Genomic DNA, 27,893 nt, shown 5'->3' with positions numbered 1-27,893 from the left:
GACATAAGTATGATGAAGACCAGGGTAATAGATTGGAGAAAAGCTGATTTTGAGGGGCTGAGAATAGAACTTGGGAAACTAAAATGGACAAAATTATTGGCAAGCAATGATGTAGAACAGCAATGGAAAATATTTGAAACGGTGTTCAACTGAGTCCAGGAAAAATATATTCTGCAAAAAAACAAGAACAAGCTAAACATTAATGAATAAATGTTTATTTATTTATAATAAAGCCATAATGGAAAAATTGAGGATAAGGAAAGAGGTATACATTAAGTACATAGACAACAGGGGAGAGCATGATAAGGGAGAATATGAAGCGATTAGGAGAGAAGTCAAAAAACAATTAGGAAGGCAAAGAGGAACTATGAAATTAAATTATCAAGAAACATAAAACAAAGTAGTAAAGTATTTTACAGGCACATAAATAAAAAAAGGAAGGTCAGAATGGGAATAGGGCCACTAAGGGATGGACAGGATAATACCACAGGCAGCGATTGAGAGATGGCAGAAATATTAAATAATTACTTTGCTTCAGTATTTACCAGGGAGATAGAACAGGTGGAGATGGCATCGGATGATGAGATTAGTAATGAGATAACTGCATTTAAAATAAAAAGAGGAGATATATTAAATAAACTAATCAAACTCAAAGAGGATAAAACCCCTGGTCCGGATGGATTACATCCACGCATTTTAAAAGAATCTAGGGAAGAGATAGCAGAGGCATTATTACATATGTTTAATAATTCATTAGAAAAAGATGTAGTGCTAGACGACTGGTGGATAGCTAACGTAATACCTATATTTAAGAAGGAAGATAGAAAGTGTCCAGGGAAATATAGATCAGTAAGCTTAACATCAGTGGTAGGAAAAATAATGGAATCCCTACTGAAAGAGAAAATAGAAGAACATCTAGAACCCAAAAATATAATAATGAATAGTCAACATGGATTTCAAAAGGGAAAGCCTTGCTTGACCAACTTCATTAAATTTTTTGAATAGGTAACAGAGAGAGTAGACAAGGGTAATGTAATAGATGTAATTTATCTAGATTTTCAAAAGGCCTTTAATAAGGTATCACATAATAGACTCATGAATAAGGTCAGAGAATATGGAGTCAGGGGACAAGTAGCTGGCTTCAAGACAGAAAGCAGAGAGTAGGGGTAAAGGGTAGCTTTTCAGTGTGGCAGAAGGTGGGAAGTAGTGTTCCACAAGGATCAGTGCTGGGAACTGCTGTTCACAATTTATATTAATGATTTAGACTTTGGAATCAAAAACACAATTTCTAAATTTGCAGATGGCACCAAAGTGGTGGGGGGAGGGGTAGTCAATACTGAGGAGGACTGCAACAAATTACAGGAAGACATTAGTAAACCAGCAGAATGGGCATATAATTGGCAAATTAATTTCAACACAGGTAATTGTGAGGTATTACATTTTGGTAGGAAGAATAGGGAGGTCACATATTACTTGGAAGGTGCAAGTCTGGGTGGGGTAGTGGAGCAAAGAGATTTCGGAGTACAAATACACAAATCACTAAAAGTAGCAACACAGGTTAACAAGGCCATAAAAAAGCAAACCAGGCACTAGGGTTTATTTCTAGAGGGATAGAAATGAAAAGTAGTGAAGTTATACTAAACTTCTACTGAAACTTGGTTAGACCACACTTGGAGTATTGCATACAATTCTGGTCGCCATATTATAAAAAAGGATATAGAGGCACTGGAGAGGGTACAGAGAAGATTTACAAGGATGATACCAGAAATGCAAGGGTATACCTATCAGGAAAGGATGAACAGGCTGGATCTAATTTCTCTTGAAAAGAGAAGGTTGAGGGGTGACCTAATAGCGGTCTTAAAAATTATGAAAAGTTTTTGTTGTGTATGTACTTTTAAGAGAAGAACTGATTTTATACTGCAGTACCGGCAGTGACCACCCCTGTATATAAAGCCATAGCAGGCTTCTGTACTTCAGTCTTAAGTTACCCTCCGTTCAGTAAATACCTGTTTTATTGTTCTCCTGCAGTCCGTGTATTATTAAGGCGCGGACACTACAGTGACGACGAACAGGTTCGAACTCACCTGCAGTACTGCAGCACCTCAAGGGGATCTTTCCCTGAGAAGAAGCTTCTTGGAGGTCGAAGTCAGAGCAACGGGCGTCGACCGCGGGCAACCGCCCAAGGATCCCTCGGAGTTCGGAGAGTTGCAGGAGAGGCTGTGGAGAGCTAGGCTTGGCTCCCCAGTCAAGGTGTTCCAGCAAATCGTGCTGGTAGCAGGTAGTGCGCTGACCCTTCCGGACTGCGGCGGACTTGAGCTCGATCGAGCGTCTCTGCAAAGGGGCCGTGCAGCGTCATCGGGAGGAAAAGAGAGAGAGAGAGGGTGGAGCACACAGGGCGCGGTCGGTGCTCAAGAACCGGGCAGCGGAGCGAAAATAAAACAAGGGGAACGAAAAGTGAGAGGCGCCAAAGCCGCGGGTCGCCGCCATTACCCTGCAGAACGCTAGGAGCAGCGTGGCAGCAAGGGGAAGAAGGAAAAGCGCGGGAGGCGCCATTTTAAATCACCCAAGATGCCGAAAAGTGGCAGTATCACTGCTTTCGACAACGAGGTAGAAGACTGGACCACGTATGTGGTATTTTGTGGACAGGTCCCAGCCAATCAGTTCATCATACATTTCAATCATACTATCTAACAGGACCCCCATGTGCCAGTCTGTAAAAGAGATTCATAACATCTTCATTGACTCATTTTGACTAAGCTTTGTGCACTGCATAACTTTATGAACAAAATATTTGCCATTTATGCCAGTTATCTACCAATTTAGATGCTTGAGAAGCATGATGCAGCATTATTATAGTCGGGTCCTGATTGGCTGTTTTTCTTACATTCAAGCAATTGAATTCAGATTGATTTAGAAATTGTGGAAGCAAAATTGTGCACACCTGGCATTTGGATTTGTTATTTTCTATAATATACAGGCAATTAATTTGTGAAAAGAGCAAAATATACCCCATAATGACAAGGAAATTTATCCGTTACTCTATATTATGTGTTATAAAAAACACTTTTTTTGCATCTTTGCAGTTAGCCATGTGACAAAACACTGAGTAACATTGAATAGAAAGATGGATGGTGATAAAGTGAGAGTCACATATTGTAGCTTGATACACCCAGCAGAGCTAATGTTCTGTAGTATCTTCACTTTCTACGGGGAAGATTTCATCATATGAAGGTGGCGGAATGCTATTGGGAACCTCATCAACTGTTAATGTGGCTTGTGAATCATCTTGGCCGTCCTCTGTCCTGTGGAGACATATTACCAATATTACATGAATAAACTCAAAAATATTCAACAGTTTTAGTATTCAACTAATTATAAGGTTTAATTTCATACTAATTTCCCAGTAAAGATCAAATTGAATTATCAATCTTAGACATTGGAAGGACACTGTTGAGGTCAAAAGCATAGGAAACTTAATGAAGACTAGCACATCTTCCATGTCATTGCTCGTGATGAATCAGAGGATATGACGATGCTTTATAACAATAGGGGTGTTTGTGCCATGTAGAGGATAACATCAGGGCCACTGATTTACTGTGACTGAATAAGTCAAATTCCATTTTTGTTAAATGGTATGCTGGCATTTTTGCTGGTGCTTTGGAGGATTGAATTCCATGACTTTGTCCTTTATTTTGTGAGAACTCTTAAATGAGTGGCCTTTTTATATATAATATGCCAGTCAATTTCCCAAGACATCCCTCTTAGTGGGCCCCACATGCAGCACAGAACAGCACCTACACCTGCTTCCTGCAGGCATACGTACTGCTAGCTGCATTTCCGGAATACCTTGCAGGATTTCCAAGTGAGCCTGGGAGCAGACCCCACCCCCCAACCCATGAACTATGGGGGTGGGGTGTGTAGTGTAGGTAACTGTTCTACCTTTAAGAGAACTATTGTATGTAACCGTTCACCTTTAAGAGAACTATTTTAGGTGTGGCACTACTTTATCTTGGCTGCTGTATACTGTAATACCGACGGTGACCACACCGGTATATAAGTGCTGTGTCAGGATTTATTGGGCAGATTCGCCCTGACCTTCGAATAGTAAAGTCCTGTTAAAGTTACTCTTGTAGTCTGTGTATTAATTCGCCATAATACCTACAGACTTTACAGTGGCGACGAGTTCGATCTTACCCTGCGGCAACAATACTTCCGAAGCAGTTAACGAGCGTCGAGAAGAGGCACCCGCCCTCGTCGTTCTGCTGAGAGAAAACTCGAGTCTGCAGAGCAAGGAAGAAGGAAGAATTCAGACATGAAGCCTTCCATCAGCAACAGGCACTGATTGGCTCACTCACCACCATGGCAGAAGGGACAATCAGCACGAGAAGCAAGTTGGCCACGGTGACTGTGAGTAAAGGGAAAATAAAAAAATAAACGGAGGATAAGGGCGGTGAACTCGACCACGGTCGGGGGAAAGGAGCCGGACAGAAGTCGGGCCCAGAGGCGCTGAGACTGGGGCAGCGTGGAGCACGGAAGCCGCGGTACAAGCAGGCTAGGAGATGCAACGGCGTCGTGAGACAGCTAGACCGCGACCGGCGAAAAAGGCCGGGCAGCTACCGAGGCCACGAGGCGCTGTGACCGGGATCGTAAGGCGCGGGAAGATATAAAAATAAATAAACCGTGGGGAACTCAGCTGCAGCCGGGGAGGAAAGCACCGGACTGCGAGAGGGCTGGGAGGCGCGATTAGAGTGAAAAAGGCCGGGCAGCGACTGAGGCCACGAAGCGCTGCGACCGGGATCGTAAGGCGCGGGAAGATATAAAAATAAATAAATCACGGAGAACTCAGCCGCAGCCGGGGAGGAAAGCACCGGACTGCGAGAGGGCTGGGAGGCGCGATTGGAAGCCGCTGAGGGAGAGACAGAGCCCGAGCGAGCGGGAGAGACAGAGCCCGAGCGAGGGAGACTGAGCGAGATCCAGCCAGCGGCTGAAACTGTTCGCCGTCAACGGGTTGTACCCAGCGCCGGTTGCCCTGCCGAGAAAAGGGAACAACAGAGCCCGAGCGAGGGAGACTGAGCGAGATCCAGCCCAGCGGCTGAAACTGTTCGCCGTCAACGGGTTGTACCCAGCGCCGGTTGCCCTGCCGAGAAAAGGGAACAAGGAACGCACTGAAGCTGACGTGCAGGCTGCGAACCCCGAAAGCCAGCGGTCGTCGCCCGAGGGAAAAGCTTACCCCTCCCGCCAGGGGAAGAAACGCGGGAAGCCGCCAGTAGGCAGGGAAGACGACAGAAGCGGGAAACCGCCATTTTGAAAGTGGGCGGGGGAAGAAGGCAACCGCCATTTTGAAAAAAAAAGTTAAAGAAAAATTTTGTGTTTGTTTCGCAGAAAGATAGTGAGAGATAGTGAAGATGCCTAAGCATGGTAACATCAACAACTTCGATTCCGAGGTGGAAGATTGGGCCACGTACGTAGAACGTATCGAGATATATTGTGAGGCCAATAAGATAGCAGATGATGATAAAGCTCTCACCTTATTAAATGCAATGGGGGCAAAGACATACGGGCTATTGAAGCATCTTCTATCACCAGCTAAACCAGCGGATCAGACTTTCGCTAATATTGTTGCTGTCCTGAAGGATCATTTGAACCCCACACCACTGATGTTGGCGGAACGATTCAAATTCTATGCGAGAACGCAACGGAAAGAGGAAAGCAACGCGGAATACTTGGTCGAACTGCGTAGACTAGCGAAATACTGCCAGTTTGGGGAAAATCTGACAGAGGCATTGAGAGACAAGTTCGTGTGCGGGTTGTCGAAGGAAGGAACACAAAAGCGTCTGCTAGAAGAGAACGATCTCGCACTTGATAAGACTGTCCTTATTGCAGCATCGCACGAAGCCGCAGCAAGAGGCACAGCGGAAATGCAGCTGAAGGCAGCGGTACTCAGTGTGGATCAAATTACTTCGGGTACATCGAAATGTTATCGTTGTGGGAAGACAACACACGACCAGAACCAATGCTGGTTTAAAAACCAGGAATGTAGAAAATGTGGCAAACTTGGTCACATAGCTAAGGTATGCCAGTCAGGAAAGAAGACCAACAACAACAAAAAAAAGTCACCTCAGGAAAAGTACAATAAGGTACACAAGGTGGTTGAGAAGAGTTCAGATGAACAGAATTCGGATTCAGACCCAACCGTTCAGGAACTGGGTAGTCTGAGAATTCACAATGTGAGTAAGGAAGCTGACCTGCAAACTATCTGGGTCATGCTAAAAATAGCCGGAGTCCAAGTGAAAATGGAATTGGACACAGGATCAGCCCTATCAGTCATAAATCGAAGGGATTACAACCGGCTATTCTCACACATACCCTTGAGAGATACCAAGATCGTATTGCAGGCATACACGGGGCAGAAAGTATACCCCATGGGAAAGATAAAAGTCAAGGTGAGAGACAGGGGCAAAGAACACCAAGGAATGTATTTATATGTACTACCTGAGGGAGGTCCACCACTTCTGGGACGGGAGTGGATCTGGGAAATAAACATGGAATGGCACTATTTAAAAGCAATAATGAGTGAGAACTCGGTGAAGACAATCAGCTCAGACTCTGAAACGGATGACGATAAGACCAGCCCAGGTGCGAAAGACAAGTTTAAAATGGACTTGCTGACTAAGGTTGGAAAAATGAAGGAGTGCATAAATGCTTATGCTTCAGAGGAGAACAAAGTTTCAGAACAGAATTCCACTGAACAACAACAACATAGTTTGACAGAGAATTCTGAGTCTGTCCAGTTTACAGATATGCACAATTCTGAGGAACACCGGGCTCGAACTCAACTCCATTTCAAATTACAACAGCAATTAGAACAATTGAGTTGCCGTCTCGAACAAGAGATGAAAGCAATGAAAAAGTTCTGTGACACAGAGTGGGAGAACCTGGAAAGACAACAGAAACAGCTGATGGAGAAAAAGGAGCAGGAGCACACAAACCGTCGGGGCAAGGAGGCCAAACGAATCAAAGCTGATTCGGTTTCAGAAGGTGCGTGCTTTAATCTGGTGGAGCAAGAGGTTCAGCAACTGAAAGCGCTTGTTAGCGGATTGCAGGCAGAAAAGACTGATTTGGTCGCCATGAACTCCGAGCTCCTACTGAAGTTGGGTGCAGCATCACCGGACGATTCAAGTGGGGAAATTCGAATGGTGGAGGCTGCGGATGATGGCGAAGTAGAAACAGCAAAGGAGCCCCAGGGCAAGGTTATAAACAGCCCTGCAGCTACTGGGAAACGTATGAGGTCAGAAGAGTTAACGGTCAGCCAACTCTTTCATATGCTGAAGGACAAGACTCTGAAATGGGAACAAATTGAACAGGAGTTTAAATCTTCAAAGGAGAGGGGTTTGGAGCTCCCAAAAGTTATTGAAATAGCTGAGGTTGCAACACAGACTGAGAAGATGGCAGCAGAGCAACCCTTGGATGCCAAAAGTACGCTGACTCACGTCAATGTTGAACAACAGAAGGTTGAAACAGCTGCTGCAGTAGAGGGATTGAATAGTCCGATCAACCAATCTCCGAATGAAGTTGAAGTATTGAAATCACAAATGACGTCATTAGTAAAAGACTTGCAGGAAGCCCAGAAAAAGCTGGATGAAGCTGAACGCCTGAAGAAGTCTCTTCAGGAAAGATGTCTGGATTTGGAACAAAAGCTGGCTAATGTCCAGCTGGGTATGGAGGAAATAGAAGACCCTCTCACTGGCCTAGCTCAAGATGACACCGAATATTACCATGACCTGTTGGACGACATCGAATATTACGATGACCTGTTCTGCCCAGCTTGTGATGAAAACTCCCAAAGTGCAGAAACCATGAAGAATCACAAAAAGTCTAAGGAACATCGGGAGATGGTGGCGCTACTACGGAAAAAGGAGGACGAGAAGGAGGAACTGTGCATGCAGCTGGCAGCTGACAGTGGAGCCCAGAGAGTCTCCAAGAAGCAGAAAAGGAAAAGACGAAGCAGAAGATGATGATCATCTGGACCATCATCATCACTATTAGATCACGCACGGGGTCCCTTCGAACGGAGCCAAATCAGTTTGGAAGTAGAAAAACTTCCCAAGGTACTCAAGTTTTTACAAGCCAACAATGCTGGTTCAGAAGGACGGAAGTTCAAGCTGTTAAGTCCAGTGAAGGACTATTGGATGAGTCACTCCAGCAACGTGAACCGACTACACCACAGGGAACTGCTACACCACTGAGGTGTTGTCAGGACCGAGTCAAGAAGCACGGAAGGCGCATCCACCGAGATTGAATCTGTGAACTGTTTTCCGCAGAGACTGAATCTATGAACTGTTTCCCGCAGAGACTGAATCTGTGAACTGTTTCCGCAGAGACTACATCTGTGAACTGTTTTAACCCTAGGAAGTACAGAGGGTCAGAGGGACCTTGGTGTACATGTACATAATTCCCTGAAGGCAGCGGAACAGGTAGATAAGGTGGTTAAAAAGGCTTATGGGATACTTGCCTTCATTAGCAGAGGCATAGAATATAAGAGCAGGGAGGTTATGATGGAGCTGTACAAAACGCTGGTGAGGCCACAGCTGGAGTACTGTGTGCAGTTCTGGTCGCCTCACTTTAGGAAGGATGTGATTGCTTTGGAGAGGGTGCAGAGAAGATTCACCAGGATGTTACCTGGGATGGAGCGCCTCAGCTATGAAGAGAGACTGGACACGCTGGGGTTGTTTTCCTTGGAGCAAAGAAGGCTGAGGGGGGACCTGATTGAGGTGTACAAAATGATGAGGGGCAAAGATAGGGTAGATAAAGAGGAACTTTTCCCCTTAGTAGGGGGGTCAATAACAAGGGGGCACAGATTCAGGGTAAGGGGCAGGAGATTTAGGGGGGATTTGAGGAGGAACTTTTTCACCCAGAGGGCAGTTGGAAGCTGGAACTCACTGCCTGAAAGGGTGGTAGAGGCAGGAACCCTCACAACATTCAAGAAGCATTTGGATGAGCACTTGAAATGCCATTGCATACAAGGCTATGGACCAAATGCTGGAAAATGGGATTAGACTGGACAGGGAGGGATGGGCGGCGCAGACACGATGGGCCGAAGGGCCTCTTTCTGTGCTGAAAAACTCTATGACTCTAACATGAAGGATATATGTTATGATGTTATGTTTAATGGGGAATAAGTATGTTGTTAGCTAAAAAGGGAGGATTGTAGTGTAGGTAACTGTTCTACCTTTAAGAGAACTATTGTATGTAACCGTTCACCTTTAAGAGAACTATTTTAGGTGTGGCACTACTTTATCTTGGCTGCTGTATACTGTAATACCGACGGTGACCACACCGGTATATAAGTGCTGTGTCAGGATTTATTGGGCAGATTCGCCCTGACCTTCGAATAGTAAAGTCCTGTTAAAGTTACTCTTGTAGTCTGTGTATTAATTCGCCATAATACCTGCAGACTTTACAGGGTGGGGTGGGGTGGGGTGGGGGGGGGAGGGGAGTGCACAGAAGAATCACCTGTGCCTCTGTCTGCCTGAAGTTAGCTGTCTAGTGATTAAGGGAAGTAAGGACCAAGCATAGTCTTCAGTTGAAGTGAGGTTAAAGGGCATGGGATAATTGGACAAGGGAGTGCAGATATAATGCAGTTGCCATTTTAAAATCTGACCTTATTTTTCTGTAGTACTTTGATTTTATATTATTTCTATCTATAATTGACTAAACATCTTGCATCTGTATGCACTTCCTTTCTGTGCCAGTTGACTTCCTGTTGTCGTGTTTTTATCACATTATTTTGTCCATTATAATTTTCTATATCCACATTTATTATAGGTATTGCATATTTAAGCTCGTCATTCTGATTGTGAAATCTGGTTCTCAGGTTGTGCAATCTGGCTGTCAGATTTCCAAAGTTTTCTCAAAATGCTTTCTGAAAACTTCTTTCAGGTACTATTTGCTTTGTTCCTTAGCAACTAAAAATTCTAATGCCAAAAATAATGGTTTAAACAAAATTTTAAAAATGAAGTATTACATATTTCACAATAGCATTATTACATTTATCCACTGAATTGGTACTTGTGCCTTTTAATGCCTTCATTAATGTTTTCAGTTGAAGGCCTCAACCACTTCTTTAAAAAAAATAGACTTGGAGTTGCTATTTTTACCCAGAACTGCGACTCTATAAGCAGAATTTGGATTGTGCATACTGAACATGTGCAGTGAACTTAATTTCATAGAATGCATCAGTGCCAGTTAACTGTAGTACTGCAATATTTTCTTCAACTATTTTCTCATTGGTTTCTCTTCAAATAATTTTTAAAAGCAAGAGGAAAAAGTTAAAAAACTTATCATAGAGTCATACAATATAGAAGGAGGCCATTCGGCCCATCATGCCTGTGCCGGCTCTTTGAAAGAGCTATCCAATAGTTCCACTCCCCTGCTCTCTTTCCCCATAGCCCTGCTTCATCGGCATACGACTTTGACCTTTTCATTAGGGTCCTCCACTTGCCTGGAGCGGACGCCTGGCATGCAGCCACAAACTGGACATTCAAAATGATGGGAGGGCCAGAATGGTGTGGGAAAGGTGCGATGAGCCCCCAGGCGCAATTTTAACCCCCCACCACCCCTTGCCCGCAGGACGGGCTTGGTTAAAACCAACCCTATTGCGTCTACCACCACGTGCATTCTCTTCTCTTTGCAGGTGGTGGACTGAAAAGCATTCTGTGGACATAGACACAGCTTCAAGCCAACAGCAGGTTTATTCTACATAAAATACATGAATGAACAGGATACAGATTCACAATGAGACCTGTTGTGTATGTACCTTTAAGAGAAGAACTGATTCTATACTGCAGTACCGGCAGTGACCACCCCTGTATATAAAGCCATAGCAGGCTTCTGTACGTCAGTCTTGAGTTACCCTCTGTTCAGTTTGCACAGCATTGTTGGCTGTGCAGCTGCAAGCACGAGCAGAGGGAGCAGCCAGACTTTGGAGAGTGGATTAAAGTGGTGGTCCCCTGACCAGGAAGAGGAGGAGAACGTTGGACCACCACCACCAACTCCACCATCATTACATCAACTGAGGTGCCTGGAGAGAGAGGACAGAGGAGGAGAAGGAGAAAGGAGGCCTACATCAACATCAACCAGGGGAGAGGCCTTTCCATCACTGCCTCCCCAATTTGGCCTCCACTTCAGGAGAGGGAGAGAGGGGAGAGAAACCAACTGCTTGAAAGGAGGGAAGAAAACTTCATCCGGAACATCTACAGGTGGGTGTTATTTGGGGCACTCTCCCAAGACTTTGTATTTTAGGTGGGGGGAGAAAAGAAGAAGCAAGGCCGGATCATCAAGGGGTGTAGTGTGTGTGTGTGTGTGTGCTCTTGTTAAAAGCTAGGCCACACACACCACTAATTAGCATCCCTTCTATTGCCTGCCCTGGGAGAGCTTGGAGCTGCCCAAGGTGAAGTCCTTAATTTAATTTAATTACATCGTTAAGACCTGTTGCAGGACTAAGCCTGGGCTTCTCCAGCTTTTCCAGGTGAAGACGTCTTCTCCCCCTGCCAGAAGACCGCCATCACCAAAGACTTTTTCCATCGGAGAGTGCAACCCTGCCTACACCCACCCACCATCCTGAGTGGCAACACTGCCCTTTGCGGCCTCCCTCCTTCCCACCCCCCCACCTCTCTCTCTCTCTCTTTGTCTCTCTCTGCCTGTCTTTCTAAGGCACCTTAGTTTCATCTATTTTATTAATTGCCAATTAAGCAGAGGGGCGAGGGCTCCTCTCCCAATTTAAATCAATAAGGAGAGAGGTGTGTCCTCATTTTAATCAGCTCCCTCTGCTCAATAGAGGACAAAAAAATATATATATATATACACCGAGGCCATTAACACCTTCAGGCCTGTGACTTGGGGTGAGTGTAGCCCTTAAAAAAAGCACCCCAGAATGGCGACTGCATCTTCGCCGGTGGCGGGGCCAGCCGGGACCTATGCGAGAGTGGTAGCCACAGCCACAGCTGCTCCCGCTGTTCCTGCTGCCCCGTCACCTTTTCGATTAATAACGAAAAAGCTTGGGGTGAAGAGCTACACTCACCCCACTATGACCATCGAGGCCTGCGTCAAGGCCATGGCTGGGGTTGTCGGCCCCTCAGCCATCGTCGCGGCCTCGAAAATGTATGGGAAGGCTGTGTTCTTCCTGGGGTCGGAGCGGGCGGTGTCCCTGGCTGTCGCCAAGGGGCTCACCGTGGGCGGGACCTTCCTGCCGGTGGATCCTCTCGAGGCCACCGCGCAGAGGATCATTATTTCCAACGTCCCGCCCTATGTTCCTGGTGAGCTCCTCCTTCCCCATTTGCGACAACTTGGGGAGGTGAGGTCGGGGATCACGCCCATCCCGCTCGGCTTCCGGGAGGCCAGCCTTCGCCACGTCTTCTCCTTCCGGCGCCAGCTGTTTATCCAGCTGGCGCGGGAGGAGGACACTGAAGGGGCGTTCGTCGTCCTCCACGAGGGGACCGCCTACCGCGCCTTTTGGACGTCGGACGGTGTGAGGTGCCATGCCTGCAGGGAGGTGGGACACATCAGGAGGAACTGCCCTGCCTCCAAGGCCGCCGGATCATCTCGTGCGGCCGAGGCTGGCGCCGCCGCCGCCGCCCTTCCCCCCGGATCTGCCCGCGCGTCAAGTACGTCTGATGCGCGGTTGACGTCGGGGGCCGATGCCACCAAGGCCTCCGGCGGGGGGGAGGGAGCATGTCCGGCCGGAAAGAAGGCGCGGGGAAAAAAGAAGCACCTTGGGGCAGGCCCCCCCGTGGATGGTGAGCCCTTGCCCCTTGAGCCCCTTACACCCGCGCTCCTCGCGGAGTTGATCAGGGCAGATGTGAGCGGGAGGGGCCCCGTGCCCGAGCCTGTGGCCGCAACCGCCGCAGCGGTAATGCCAATACCTGCGGCCGGGCTCGGGCCCGAGGAACCCGACAAACCTGCTCCGCCGGAGGGAGTCGAGGACGAGGCCTTTGCAGACATAGAGGTCTCCCTCGCTCCCTCCGTGCTAAAAAGAAGGCGCGACCCCCTGGATGAGGAGGAGGACCGGGAGGAGGAAGGTCCCTCCGAGCAGGGGGAGTCGTCGCCCGCCGCGGGTACTGCGCCCCCCCGCCCCCCCAGCGCTGTCGTCATCACCAGCGATCGGCAGGGGTCGCCTGTCCCTCGGGAGGCTGAGGCAGATGTGTCTGTCCAGCACGTGCCTCCCGGGGATGGGGATGAGACCCTGCCCGTGGGGGGGGTTGCGGAACAACCCGCGGCAGTAATTGAAGTTGACCTTTTATCGGTGTCGTTACCCCTCGCCGGGTCGGGCAGCCTGGGGGCTGGGTCGGGCGAGCTCGAGGATAATGAGCTCGCCCAATGCGACCCGGACGTCTCCCAGGGGATGCTCGTCCTGGTAGAGCTTTTAATTCAAAACCCCCCGTCCGCTGGGTCGGAGGTTGGTGGCGGGGAGGAGGATGGCCCCCTGGCTGCGTCTCTGGTGCCGGACGTACTGGAGGAGCTGGAAATTGTTCTCTCCCCGGTTTCTCCGGTCGTTCCGGTGTCTGAGGCGGAGGGGAGCTCTGAACCGCCGCCGTCTTCTGGCCCGGCACCCCTAGAGGAGCCCAGGGAGAAATCCTCTGCCGCCGATCCTGGGGGTGGGATCCGGGCGGAGGCGGGGCTGGCTGGCGCGGCCGAGTCGTTCGCTTCGCACTGCGCGGCGGACGGGTCGGCCGCTGGTGACGACCCCCTGGAGGAGGATGGGGACTCGGTGATGGGCACGGAGGACGATTCGGACTCCAGCGCCGACGTGGCGCTGGATGACCTCGTGCCCCTTGCCGAGTCTCCCCTCATTTCCGTAAGGGAACTCCGGGATTTTATGGCCACGTGCCTGGGTCAGCGCAATAAGGTCCGGCTGGCCCTCGACAGGTGGTCGGAGCTGGCGCTGCTCATCGATTCCGTCCGCGCCGCCGTTAAGATCTTGGGCGCGGACGAGGGTGTGAACCCGCTCGAGCTGCGTCGGCTCACAACGTTTCTCACTGGGCTGCTGAGGAAGTGGCGGCGGACCAGCGGCTGCGCTTCCTCCCCCCGTTAGGTGTAGGTAGAGGTTGCACTATGCTTCTGACATGAAGATAACCATAGCCAGCCTCAACATCAATGGCAGCAGGGAGGCGCGCCGCAGATTCAATAACTTCTCGGTCCTTCGGGACGGGAAGTATGCGGTGTGCTTCCTGCAAGAAACCCACACCGTTCCGGGAGACGAAGCCACGTGGCTCCTGGAGTGGCAAGGAGGGGTCAGCATGAGTCACCTCTCCAACAATTCCAGCGGGGTGGCTATCTTGCTGGCCCCGCATTTTCAGCTGGAGATCTTGGGGGTCAAGGAGCACGTGCCGGGCCGCTTGCTCCAGGTCACTGTTCGCCTGGGGGGCGTGCCGCTCCATCTAGTGAACGTGTACGCCCCTCAGACCAGTGCGTAGCAAGTGCGCTTCTTCGAAGAAGTGTCCGCTCTCTTGGGCTCCGTCAACGTGGGCGAGTGCGTCATCCTCGGGGGGGATTTTAACTGCACCCTCGAGGCGAGGGACCGTTCGGGTCCCCCGCGAAGCCCGGCGGCGATGGAGAAGTTGAGGGACCTGGTTGGGTCCTTCGACTTGGTGGACGTCTGGCGAAATTTCCCCCCGACTCCAACGCCTTCACTAGCGTGAGGTCTGGGGGAGGAAGGTCCAGAATCGACCGCCTCTACATTTCCCGGGCGTACGTCTCCTGCGTTCCGGCAGCTTCCATGCGGCCGGTGCCGTGCACGGACCACCACCTGGTGTGGGCGGAGCTCGCTCCGCTGCGCGTGCGGGGGGTGTCCGTGTACTGGCATTTTAACAACCTGCTGCTGGAGGACGCACGGTTCCGGGATTCGTTTCGTCGATTCTGGGCCGACTGGAGAAGGAAGCAGGGGGGCTTCCCCTCCTTGAGGCTATGGTGGGATGTGGGCAAGGCTCACATCCGTCTCTTCTGTCAGGAGTACGCGAAGGGGTCGACCAAGAGGCGGGAGGCCCGGGTCGGGCGGTTGGAGAAGGAGGTGCTCGGCCTGGAGTCCCGTCTCGGTCAGGTCGTCGAGGACTCGGCCCTGCGGAAGGTGTACGAAGAGAAGGGCGGCGCGCTGAAGGACCTGCAGCTTGTCGGGTCCCGAGGCGCGTACGTGAGGTCGCGGATCCAGCTCCTGCGGGACCTGGACCGCGGCTCCCCCTTCTTCTACTCGCTGGAAAAAAGACGGGGGGGTCCGTAAGCAGCTCTTGGGGCTGCTGGCCGACGACGGATCTCTGGTCTCGGATCCGGAGGGAATCAGCGCGGAGACACGCGCCTATTACGGGGCTCTGTTCTCTCCGGATCCGTCCAGCGAGGATGCGCGCAGAGTTTTGTGGGAGGACCTGACGAAGTTTGGCCCGGAGGGCGCCGAAAAATTGGACGCTCCGATAAGCCTGGCGGAGCTGACCGGCGCCCTCCGCCAGCTCTCTAGGGGAAAGTCCCCGGGGCTGGACGGGCTGACCGTGGAGTTCCACAGGGCGTTCTGGGACGTCTTGGGGGGCGACTACGCGCGGGTCCTGGGGGAAAGTTTGGCGACCGGGGAGATGCCCCTCTCTTGGCGCAGGGCGGTCATTGTCCTGCTGCCTAAGAAGGGCGATCTCCGCCTCCTTAAGAACTGGCGCCCGGTCTCCCTCCTCAGCACGGACTATAAAATCTTTGCCAGGGCCATGTCTGCTCGCCTTGGCACCGTGCTGGCCCACATGATCCACCCCGACCAGTCCTACACGGACCCGGGCCGGACCATCCACGATAACATCCATCTGGTCCGGGACCTGGTCCACCACTCCCAGAGGGCTGGTCTGTCGGTCGCCTTCCTTTCCCTGGATCAGGAGAAGGCGTTCGACAGGGTGGATCACGAGTATCTCTTCGGGACTCTGCGCGCATTCGGGTTCGGGACGCATTTCGTCGCCCGGATCCGACTTCTGTACGCCGCCGCGGAGTGTCTGATTAAAGTTAACGGGTCCTTGACGGCGCCCCTTCGCTTCGGGAGGGGGGTGCGTCAGGGATGCCCCATGTCCGGTCAGTTATATGCCATTTGCGTGGAGCCTTTCCTGCGCCTCTTGCGGAAGAGGTTGACGGGACTGGCTCTGCAAGGGCTGGGCGTGGAGGTGGTCCTCTCGGCTTACGCCGATGACGTGCTCCTCATGGTCACGGATCCCGCTGACTTGCGGAGGATGCGGGAATGCCAGCAGATTTACTCGGACGCATCCTCCGCCAGGATCAACTGGGAGAAATGTTCCGGACTCCTGGTGGGTCAGTGGCGGGTGGACTCCCTGCCGGAGGAGTTCAGGCCTTTCGCCTGGAGCACCACGCACCTCCTCTATTTGGGAGTCTACCTTAGCCCTGCCGAGGACGCTTGGCCGGCGAACTGGCAAGAGCTGGAGGCCAAAGTCACCGCTCGCCTAGGACGCTGGACAGGACTGCTCCGAGTGTTGTCCTACAGGGGTCGAGCGCTGGTCATAAACCAGCTGGTGGCCGCCATGTTGTGGTACCGGTTGGTCACTTTGATCCCTCCCCCTGCGTTTGTCGCCAAGATTCAGAAGAAGCTCATCGACTTCTTCTGGGACAAAAGGAAGCACTGGGTCTCTGCCACGGTTCTGTGTCTCCCGCTTAGGGAGGGCGGTCAGGCGCTGGTGTGCCTTCGCACCCAGGCTGCGACTTTCCGTCTTCAGACGCTGCAGAGATACCTGTACGTCGAGAATCCTCCGAGATGGTGTGCGCTGGCGACGTTTTTCTTCCGCCAGCTGCATGGCCTCAATTACGACACGCAGCTCCTGTTTGCGAAAGTGGGCAGCAGGCGTGCCGGCCTGCGGGAGCTGCCTGTCTTCTACCAGGAACTACTATGGGTTTGGAACTACGTCGCCTCCAGGCGGAGCTCTCCCCCGTCAGGAGCGGCGGCTCTCCTTCAGGAGCCGCTGCTCAGGAATCCGCACCTCCACGAACACGGGTTCGGGCGGCTGGCGGAGGGTAGGGCTGTGGCTGGCAAGGTGACCAGAGTCGGGGACCTGCTCGATGGCGGAGGAGTGGGCTGGATGGCGCCGGAGGAGCTGGCGCGGCGCCTGTCCTGGGCCAACGTCCGGCTCGCGGTCAAAACCATCGAATCGGTGAAAGCGGCACTGGGCCCCGACTCCACTAGGTGTATCGAGGCGGCTCAAGCACGTGGGGCGATCCCGTCCGAGCTTACCCCCGTTCGGACGGAATTCCTCATCGGCGCCCGGCCCCGAAACTCCCCTCGGGAACCGGCGCCTCACAACTTGAGCCGTCTCGAGGAAATACCCTCCGTGCCTTTTCATTCCGCGCGGAGGGGTTTCCTGTACGGGCTGCTCCTGCACACTCTCCACTTTGCCATCTTCGTCTACCGTCCGGACACGCCTTGGCGTGGCGTTTTGCCGACCGGCGGTAGCGGAGGTCCCCAATGGAGGGCTCTCTATGCGGGAGTCCTCCCTTGTTCCATCGGGGACTTGGCCTGGAGGGTGTTGCACGGAGCGGTCCCGTGCAATAAGGTTTTAAGTAGGTTCACGGACTCCCAGGCCGCCTGCATTTTTTGCGGCCTGGAGGAGTCCGTGTTTCACGTTTATATGGATTGTGAGAGGTTGCAGCCCCTCTTTCACTACTTGAAGGGGCTGCTCCTCGATTTTTGGTTGCACTTCAGTCCCACGCTCTTGATCTACGGTCACCCGGTGCGGAGGGGAGCGGACAGGTTGGAGGACCTCCTTGTGGGCCTGCTCCTGGGCCTGGCTAAAAGAGCCATCAATTGGTCCAGGCAGCGGGCGGTCGAGTGGGTCGTCCAGCCGGATTGCCTGCATCTCTTCCGCGGCCATGTTCGCGCCCGGGTGGCCCTGGAGATGGAGCACGCGGTGTCCGCCGGTGCGCTTGAGTATTTCCGCGACCGATGGGCGCCGCGGGCACTGGAGTGCATCATCAACACAGAAAACCAAATTTTAATTTGATTTGTTAAGCTTTAGTTGAACTTTTGTTTATTTACAGTTGAATTGGGTTTTTTTTTGGGTCCAAATAAAAGAGTACCCTCTGTTCAGTAAATACCTGTTATTATTGTTCTCCTGCAGTCCGTGTATTATTTATACTCGGACACTACATTAGCGACGAACAGGTTCGAACTCACCTGCAGTACTGCATCACCTCACGGGGATCTTTCCCTGAGAAGAAGCTTCTTGGAGGTCGAAGTCAGAACAACGGGCATCGACCGCGGGCAACCGCCCAAGGATCCATCGGAGTTCGGAGAGTTGCAGGAGAGGCTGTGGAGAGCTGGGCTTGGCTCCCCAGTCAAGGTGTTCCAGCAAATCGTGCTGGTAGCAGGTAGTGCGCTGACCCTTCCGGACTGCGGCGGGCACGAGCTCGATCGAGCGGCTCTGCAAAGGGGCCGTGCAGCGTCGTCGGGAGGAAAAGAGAGAGAGAGAGAGGGTGGAGCGCACAGGGCGCAGTCGGTGCTCAAGAACCGGGCAGCGTAGCGAAAATAAAACAAGGGGAAGGAAAAGTGAGATGCGCCGAAGCCGCGGGTCGCCGCCATTACCCTGCAGAACGCTAGGAGCAGTGTGGCAGCAAGGGGAAGAAGGAAAAGCGCGGGAGGCGCAATTTTATTCCATTGGGGAAGAAGGAAAAGCGCAGGAGGCGCCATTTTGATCCATCGGTGAAGAAGAAAAAGCGCGGGAGGCGCCATTTTAAATCACCAACGATGCCGAAAAGTGGCAGTATCACTGCTTTCGACAACGAGGTAGAAGACTGGACCACGTATGTGGAAAGAATTGAAGTATACTGCAAGGCAAATGAGGTGGCCGATGGAAAGAAGGCGTCGGTATTATTAAATTTGATGATCGCGAGAACGTACGGCCTATTGCGGAATTTAATTACCCCAGCTAAACCAATGGAGAAAAGTTTTGAGGAGATTGTTAATATCTTACAGGAACACCTAAACCCTACACCGCTGCTGATAGCAGAAAGATTCAAGATCCATAAAAGAAACCAGCACAAAGATGAGAGCAATGCTGACTATCTTACAGAACTACGCAAGTTATCGAAGCACTGCCAGTTCGGAGCAGGACTGGCAGACACCTTACGGGATAAGTTTGTCTGCGGGCTTCAGAGTGAAGGAACCCAGAAACGACTACTTTCGGAAAAGGACCTGACGCTAGAACAGGCTTTCAGCGTGGCAGTATCCTACGAAGCAGCAGCACGGGGAGCTGCGGAAATACAACAGAAACCACAGGAATACAGCGCTAACGAAATGGCGTATGGAGCAGAAAAGTGCTATCGCTGCGGCAGAACAACCCATGATCAGAAGGACTGCTGGTTTAAGGACAAAGTATGCAGGCAATGTGGGAAAATGGGACACATAGCAAGAGTCTGCAGGTCGGGAAAGAAAACCAACACTACAAGAACTACTAAGGAAAAGTACAAGAAAGTAAAGAAATTGACAGACAGTAGTTCGGAAGATCAGGAGAGTGATAAGGACTCCGGGAGCAGGAGACTAAGTTGTCTAAAGTTACTGATGCGCTATCAATTACTCATAAAAGACTGAGAGTTAAGAGAGTAACTAAAGGCTTTTATTAACAAAAGAATGAAGGTCTGCCTCGAGTGGTCGACCGGTCCAGAATACAAAGGGGGCTGGGGAGCAGTCACCTTTATACTAGGACTTGTGGGAGGAGTCAGCCGAGGCATGTCCAGGCATGTACACAGTGGAATACAAACAGTGGTTTACCACATTCACCCCTTGTTTAAAATTGAGTCCGGCGGGGTGAAGTGTATTAAAAGTTAGTGTATTGGAGTCTCTCCGGAGGTCTTGTCTGCCGCTGTGATCGGCGTGGCGACGGCAGGGGTAGTGGAGCTTCCGGCGTCGAGTCCCGCGTAGGCTGTGGCACAGGCGTGTCGTCCTCGTAGGTGTCGAGCGGGTCGCTGGGCCCAGGCCTGCCGTCTGCTGGGGCTGGATATCGGATCGTGGGGGGGGCTGGTAGTGAGTAGTGGGTTACTGCGGCCCCCGAGGGTGCAAGGTCTCTTATGGAGACTGTGTCCTCCCGCCCGTCCGGGTATGCAATGTAAGCATACTGGGGTTTGGCGTGGAGGAGGTCGACCCTCTCGACCAGGGGGTCCGTTTTATGCCTTCTCAGTAGGACCGGCCCTGGGGACGTCAGCCATGGCGGTAGCGATGTCCCCGATGTGGACTTCCTTGGGAAGACAAACATTTTCTCATGAGGGGTGGCGTTAGTGGCAGTGCAGAGCAGTGACCGAATAGAGTGGAGCGCATCGGGGAGCACATCCTGCCAGCGGGAGGTTGGAAGGCCCCTAGACTTTAAGGCTAGCAGGGCGGCCTTCCAAACTGTCGCATTTTCTCTTTCCACCTGTCCGTTCCCCCGGGGGTTGTAACTGGTGGTCCTGCTTGTGGCAATACCCCTAGTTAGCAGGTACTGACGGAGTTCGTCGCTCATAAACGATGAGCCCCGGTCGCTATGGATATAGCTGGGGAAACCGAACAGGGTGAAGAGGTCGTTCAGACATTTAATGACCGTGGCACTGGTCATGTCCGGGCAGGGGATGGCGAATGGGAAACGGGAGTACTCATCAATAATATTGAGGAAGTACACATTGCGGTCGGAGGAGGGGAGAGGCCCTTTAAAATCAACGCTCAGGCGCTCGAAGGGGTGAGTGGCTTTTATCAGGTGGGCCCTGTCTGGTCTATAAAAGTGCGGTTTGCACTCAGCGCAGACTTGGCAGTTCCTGGTCATGGTCCTGACCTCCTCAATAGAGTAAGGCAGGTTGCGGGCCTTGATGAAGTGGAAGAACCTGGTGACCCCCGGGTGGCAGAGGTCATTGTGGAGGGCCCGCAGTCTATCGATCTGCGCGCTGGCGCAGGTGCCACGCGATAGCGCATCCGGGGGTTCATTGAGCTTCCTGGGCCGGTACAAGATCTCGTAATTGTAGGTGGAAAGTTCGATTCTCCACCTCAAGATCTTGTCATTTTTGATTTTGCCCCTCTGCTTGTTGTTAAACATGAAAGCAACTGAACGTTGGTCAGTGAGCAGGGTAAATCGTTTTCCGGCCAGGTAGTGCCTCCAATGACGCACAGCCTCCACAATCGCCTGGGCCTCCTTCTCAACAGCGGAGTGTCTGGTCTCCGGGCCTTGGAGGGTTCGTGAAAAGAAGGCCACGGGTCTCCCCGCCTGATTGAGGGTAGCGGCCAGGGCAAAGTCGGACGCGTCGCTTTCCACCTGGAAGGGGATGGATTCGTCCACTGCGTGCATGGTGGCTTTGGCAATGTCTTCCTTGATACGGTGGAAGGCTAAGCGGGCCTCTGCCGTCAAGGGAAAAGAGGTGGACTTGATCAGCGGATGGGCCTTGTCCGCATAGTAGGGGACCCACTGGGCATAATAGGAGAAAAACCCTAGGCACCTCTTCAGGGCCTTGAGGCAGTGGGGCAGTGGGAGTTCCATAAGGGGACGCATCCAGTCGGGGTCGGGGCCGATGACTCCGTGTTCCACAACGCAGCCAAGGATGGCGAGGCGGTTTGTGCGGAATATGCACTTCTCCTTGTTATATGTCAGGTTCAGGAGTTGGGCGGTGCGGAGGAATTTTTCGAGGTTTGCGTCATGGTCCTGCAAGTCACGGCCGCAGATGGTCACATTGTCCAGATATGGGAAAGTGGCCTGCAACGCATTTTGATCTACCATCCGGTCCATCTCCCTTTGGAAGACGGAGACCCCGTTGGTGACGCCAAAGGGAACCCTAAGGAAGTGATAGAGGCGGCCGTTTGCCTCAAAGGCAGTATACTGGCGGTCCTCAGGGCAGATAGGGAGCTGGTGGTACGCTGATTTCAGGTCAATGGTCGAGAAGACGCGGTACTGCGCGATCTGGTTGACCATATCAGCTATGCGGGGGAGTGGGTAGGCGTCCCGCAGGGTGTAGCGATTTATTGTCTGGCTGTAGTCGATGACCAGGCGCTGCTTCTCGCCGGTCTTAACGACCACAACCTGGGCTCGCCAGGGGCTGGTGCTGCCCTCAATAATCCCTTCCTTCAGGAGCTGCTCCACTTCGGTTTTAATGAAAACCCTGTCCCCGGCACTGTATCGCCTGCTCTTTGTGGCGATGGGCTTACAGTCGGGGGTGAGGTTAGCAAACAGTGGGGGGGGGTGACTCTGAGTGTGGAGAGGTTGCACCTGGTGCGCGGTGGGCAATTTGGAAGCTGCTGGCTGCGGACTGTGAGTGGGGGTAGGGGTCCACCGTACGCCATCGTAACACTTTTAAGGTGGCACTGAAAATCTAACCCCAGCAGGACGGCAGCGCAGAGGTCGGGCAGGACCAGAAGTTTGAAATGATCGTACACGGTCCCGTCTACTACGAGTGTCACCACGCAGTAGCCGCCGATGTCCGCCGACTGGGACTCGGAGGCCATAGAAATCCGCTGGTGCACAGGCAGGACTGGGAGAGAGCAACGCCGCACCGTGTCAGGGTGGATGAAGCTCTCCGTGCTCCCAGAGTCAAAAAGGCAGATTGTATCATGACCATTTACCTTAATGTCCATTGTGGAACTGGCCAGCTGGTGCGGTCTCGCTTGGTCCAGTGTAACGGATGCCAGCGTAGGGGTCGGTGTGTCGCTGCGGGTATCAGATGAGGCGGTGTTGGGGGCCTGCTGCGTTCCGGCTGTCGTCCAAGATGGTGGCGTCCATGATCCCCATGTGGCTGGAGGCGTCCAAAATGGCTGCTGTACCGGTGGTTCGCACATGGCCGGGGAGGCCCAAGATGGCGGCCCGCATGGCCCACACGCGGCGCTGCTGGGGTTCGGGGTGGCTTTGGCCCTGCAGACATTAGCGTAGTGTCCCTTCTTCCCGCAGCCCGAGCAGATCGCGTTTTTCGCCGGGCAGCGCGCTCTGGGGTGTTTTGCCTGGCCACAGAAGTAGCATTTCTGGCCTTGGGGCACTGCTGTCTGGCCTTGGGACACTGCTGCGGTAGTTGGGCCGTTGCTGGGGTGGCACGGCGCTATGAGGCGGTCCTACCGTGTCCCAGGCTGTCATTCCCCGCGGCGTCCACGGTGCAGAGGAGTAGGCATCCATGCCCCGGTAGGCTGCATCCAGTGATAGTGCGAGTTCAGAGGCCTTGTTGAGGTCGAGGTCACTCTGCTCCAACAGTCGCTGTCGGGTGTAATTGGATCTGTGGCCCGCTACAAAAGCGTCCCGGATAAGTTCCTCTGTGTACACGGCGGCCTTTACATCCTTACAACCACAGGCCCGGCCAAGCACAGACAGTGCCTGAAGGTATTCCATGGTCGATTCCCCAGGTTGTTGTTTACGACTTCCCCAGAAGGTGCCTGGCGTACACTTCGTTCACTGGGCGCGTGTACTGGCCCTTGAGGAGCTTGATAGCGTCCGCGTACGAGGTCGCGTCTTGGATGACCGAGTACACTCGGTGGTTCACTTTGGAGGTCAGGACATCCAGTTTGTCCTCGTCCGATTTGATTGCTGCGGTGGTGGTCAGGAATTTTTCGAAACACTTAAGCCAGTGAGTAAACTTGGTGGATGAGTCCGCCTCCCGATGATCTAAGTCCAGGCATGCTGGTGTGAGGATCTTCTCCATTATAAAAATTTGTTAATAAAATTGATGCGCTATCAATTACTCATAAAAGACTGAGAGTTAAGAGAGTAACTAAAGGCTTTTATTAACAAAAGAATGAAGGTCTGCCTCGAGTGGTCGACCGGTCCAGAATACAAAGGGGGCTGGGGAGCAGTCACCTTTATACTAGGACTTGTGGGAGGAGTCAGCCGAGGCATGTCCAGGCATGTACACAGTGGAATACAAACAGTGGTTTACCACAGTTACACAACGTGATCGCAAAGGAGGATCACCGAACCATTTGGGTCACCCTCATGATAGCAGGGTCCCCAGTAAAGATGGAATTGGACACAGGATCAGCCCTAACTGTCATGAATCGACGAGACTATGAGCGGCTATTCTCACACATACCCTTGAAGGACACGTCCATTGTATTGAAGATATACACGGGGCAAAAAGTCTACCCCAGAGGAAAAATAAGGGTGCCAGTTGAATACAACGGCAAGGAAACACAGAAACTGTATCTATATATACTACCAGATGGAGGACCACCATTATTGGGACGTGAATGGATCCGAAAAATACAATTGGATTGGCATTCCATTCAGGCGCTAACTGTGACTGATAAAAAGGATGACGACGTCACACCTGGACGACTGTCAAAAATTCTAACTGACGCGAAAGAGGTGTTCCAACAAGGACTTGGGACTCTAAAAGGAGTAACGGCAATGATAAAAATCAAAGATAACGCAAACCCAAAATGTTTTACCTTACGCGATCCGCCCAGCCGTTGAAGCAGAGCTGGAGAGCCTGGAACGTTCGGGTGTGCTGTCCAAGGCGGACTGGAGCGAGTGGGCCACACCCATAGTTCCTCTAATGAAGAAATCATTGAGCAGCACGCCTGGGGAACCGAAGAAGGTTCGCATCTGTGGGGACGTCAAGGTAACTGTGAACCCAGTCCTACACACAGTACAATATCCACTTCCACGGATAGAAGATATTTTCGCCTCACTATCTGGAGGGAAACGCTTTACAAAGATTGATCTGGCCCAAGCGTATCTACAAATGGAGGTGGAAGAAGCATCTAGGAAATACCTCACGATAAACACTCACAAAGGCCTTTACCAGTACAATCGACTGGTATTCGGGGTAGCATCAGCCCTGGCTATTTGGCAGAGGGCGATGGAACAAGTCCTGCAAGGGATCCCGGGGACCCAGTGTTATTTGGACGACATCCTGGTTACGGGTGAAAATGACAGTGAACACCTTGCCAACCTGGAGCAGGTGCTCACGAGATTACAGGAATATGGGCTACGAGCCAACCGCCCCAAGTGCGAGTTCTTCAGGAGACAAATCTCGTATTGTGGCCACATGATTGATGAGGAAGGGTTGCATAAGTCGCCGGACAAGATTGAGGCTGTAGTCAAGGCTCCAGCACCGGAAAATGTGTCGCAACTGAGGTCGTTCCTCGAGTTGGTGAACTACTACCATAAGTTCTTGCCAAATTTATCTACAATTCTGCACCCACTGAACGCCCTACTGCAAACTGGAGCAACATGGAAATGGAGTGATGAGTGTAAGCGTGCCTTTCAGAAATGTAAATGCCTAATCACTTCAAAAGAAGTATTGGCCCACTACAATCCAACACTACCGATTCGGTTAGCATGTGATGCATCTCCCTACGGCATCGGAGCGGTGCTGTCACACAAATTCCTTGACGGTTCAGAGAGGCCAATAGCCTTTGCGTCGCGCTTGTTAACCTCAGCCGAGCGTAACTACGCCCAGATTGACAGGGAGGCCCTCAGCCTGGTGTGGGGGGTGAAGAAGTTCAATCACTATCTGCACGGGCAGAAATTCACCCTACTGACTGATCATCAGCCCCTGGTCTCCATTTTTAACCCAAAGAAGGGCGTTCCAGTGATGACGGCGCAACGGCTGCAAAGATGGTCACTTTTTCTAGGGGCACATCAGTATGACATAGAGTACAAGGGTACGAAACAGCATGGAAATGCTGATGGGCTGTCGCGCCTACCGTTGCCTACGGTAGAGGAAGCACCTGCAGTGGACCCTGTTGAGATATTCCATGCGACCATAGTCGAATGCTTACCTGTTACAAACTCAAGTATAGAGAAGGAAACCCGAAATGACCCGACACTCTCTCGGGTCTATGATTTGACGGTGAAGGGATGGCCAGCACATGGCGACTCATTGTTGCCAGCATTCTCGCCAAGGAGAGAACAGCTGTCAGTGTGCCGGGGGACCTTGATGTGTGGACCCCGAATGGTAATTCCACCCAAGTTGAGTGATAGAGTGCTCAATGAGCTTCATGAGGGTCATCTGGGAGGGGTAAAAATGAAGAGCCTAGCCAGGGCGTTTGTGTGGTGGCCGGGAATCGATAAAGAAATCGAGGATATGACCAAGAGATGCACAGGATGCCAGAAGGTCCAAAACGCTCCATCACAGGCCCCGCTACATCCATGGGAGTGGCCCTCATCACCATGGCAATGGGTACACATTGATTTTGCTGGTCCATTTATGGACTCAATGTTCCTAATCGCTGTGGACGCCCATTCAAAATGGCCAGAGGTCATCAAAATGTCCTCCACCACCACGGAGAAAACTATTGCAGTCCTACGGACCATCTTTGCCAGGAATGGCTTGCCAGAACAGATTTGCTCCGACAATGGGCCACAGTTTGTGTTCGAGGATTTCCGGAGGTTTCTGAGGAATAATGGGGTGAAACATTACACATCTGCCCCATATCATCCAGCCACAAATGGATTGGCTGAGAGGTTTGTTCAGACCTTTAAAAAGGCAATAAAGGCAATGCATAATGATGACATACCACTACAACACAAGGTGGATAATTTCTTGTTTGCTTACCGGAATGCGACACATGCAGTCACCAACCAAACTCCAGCCATAATGTTCTTCAACCGAAGGCTAAGATGTCGCCTGGATTTGCTGAAACCAAACATAAGACGAGATGTTGAGGATAAGCAATTCCAGCACATAAATGAGAAGCCAACCAGGAGCTTCAAGATAGGGCAACCAGTCTTGGCCCGTGACTACCGAACAGAAAAATGGCAGCCAGGAACGATATGCACACAGCAGGGACCACTAATGTACACAGTGGACGTTGGAGAGAGCATCGTGAGACGCCATGCTGACCAGATTCTAGAGTCACAGGAACAAGCCAAACCCATACCACGAGCAGGTGCACCTGGTAATCAACCCGAAGTACAAATTGCGTCTACCTCAGAAGCAGTGGTATTGGAAGCTGACGAACCAATCAATAACAATGAGCCAGAATCAACTGTGCCGCAAGAACAGGATACTCGAGAAAGGCGCTATCCAGTCAGGATCAGGAAGCCTCCTCAAAGACTGAACTCATAAATGATTATTTCAGTTGATGTATATAGTACAGAGAAATTGTAATTGTAATTAGTTATTATTTAGTTGTTAAATGAATGTTATGTACTGTTTATCTAAAAGAGGAGGAATTGTTGTGTATGTACCTTTAAGAGAAGAACTGATTCTATACTGCAGTACCGGCAGTGACCACCCCTGTATATAAAGCCATAGCAGGCTTCTGTACTTCAGTCTTAAGTTACCCTCCGTTCAGTAAATACCTGTTTTATTGTTCTCCTGCAGTCCGCGTATTATTACAGCGCGGACACTACAGTTTTGATAGAAGTGTGTTTCCACTTGTGGGGAAGAGCAAATCCATTCACCAAGAAATGAAATAGGGAATTCAGAAGAAACTTCTTTACCCAGAGAGTGGTGAGAATGTGGAACTCGCTACCACAGGGAGTGGTTGAAGCCAATAGTATAGATGTATTTAAGGGGCAGTTAGGTAAGCGTATGAGGGAGAAGGGAATAGAGGATTATACTGAGAGAGTTAGATGAGGAAAGGCTTGACTGGAGCATAAACGCCAGCAAGGACTGATTGACCTGTATATCCTATGCAATGGCAATCTGATAGCTTCATGGTCACCATTACTGATACTAGCTTTTTATTCCTTTTTAACTGAATTTAAATTCACAAACTGCCATGGTGGGATTTTGAACTCATGTCCCCAGGTCATTAGTCCAGGCTTCCAGATTATTAGTCCAGTAACATAACCACTATGCTACCGTACCTGATCTCATTGTCACCATACACATGTTGACGCATACACAGGGAGTGTCACCACCAGAGGCCCAATGCATGCGTAAGAAGTTACATCATCGTAGGGCCTGTAAACCTTGTTGGGAGCGGGTTGTAT

General features: G+C 51.4%; 1 long non-coding RNA gene across 1 annotated transcript; it reads right to left on the bottom strand.

Moving 5' to 3' along the window:
- Window positions 1-222: 222 nt before the first annotated feature.
- LOC147124598 (uncharacterized) lies at window positions 223-27,893 on the bottom strand. Its single transcript, XR_015078674.1, has 3 exons — window positions 27,768-27,893; window positions 26,509-26,589; window positions 223-3,302 (listed from the first exon to the last, which is right to left on the bottom strand). It is a non-coding gene; the product is annotated as an uncharacterized LOC147124598 (long non-coding RNA).

This window comes from Somniosus microcephalus, chromosome 1, assembly GCF_052327205.1.
Source record: "Somniosus microcephalus isolate GS21.2 chromosome 1, FLI_Smic_1.0, whole genome shotgun sequence".
Classification (NCBI taxonomy): domain Eukaryota; kingdom Metazoa; phylum Chordata; class Chondrichthyes; order Squaliformes; family Somniosidae; genus Somniosus; species Somniosus microcephalus.
This window is presented reverse-complemented; position numbering and strand designations above follow the sequence as displayed.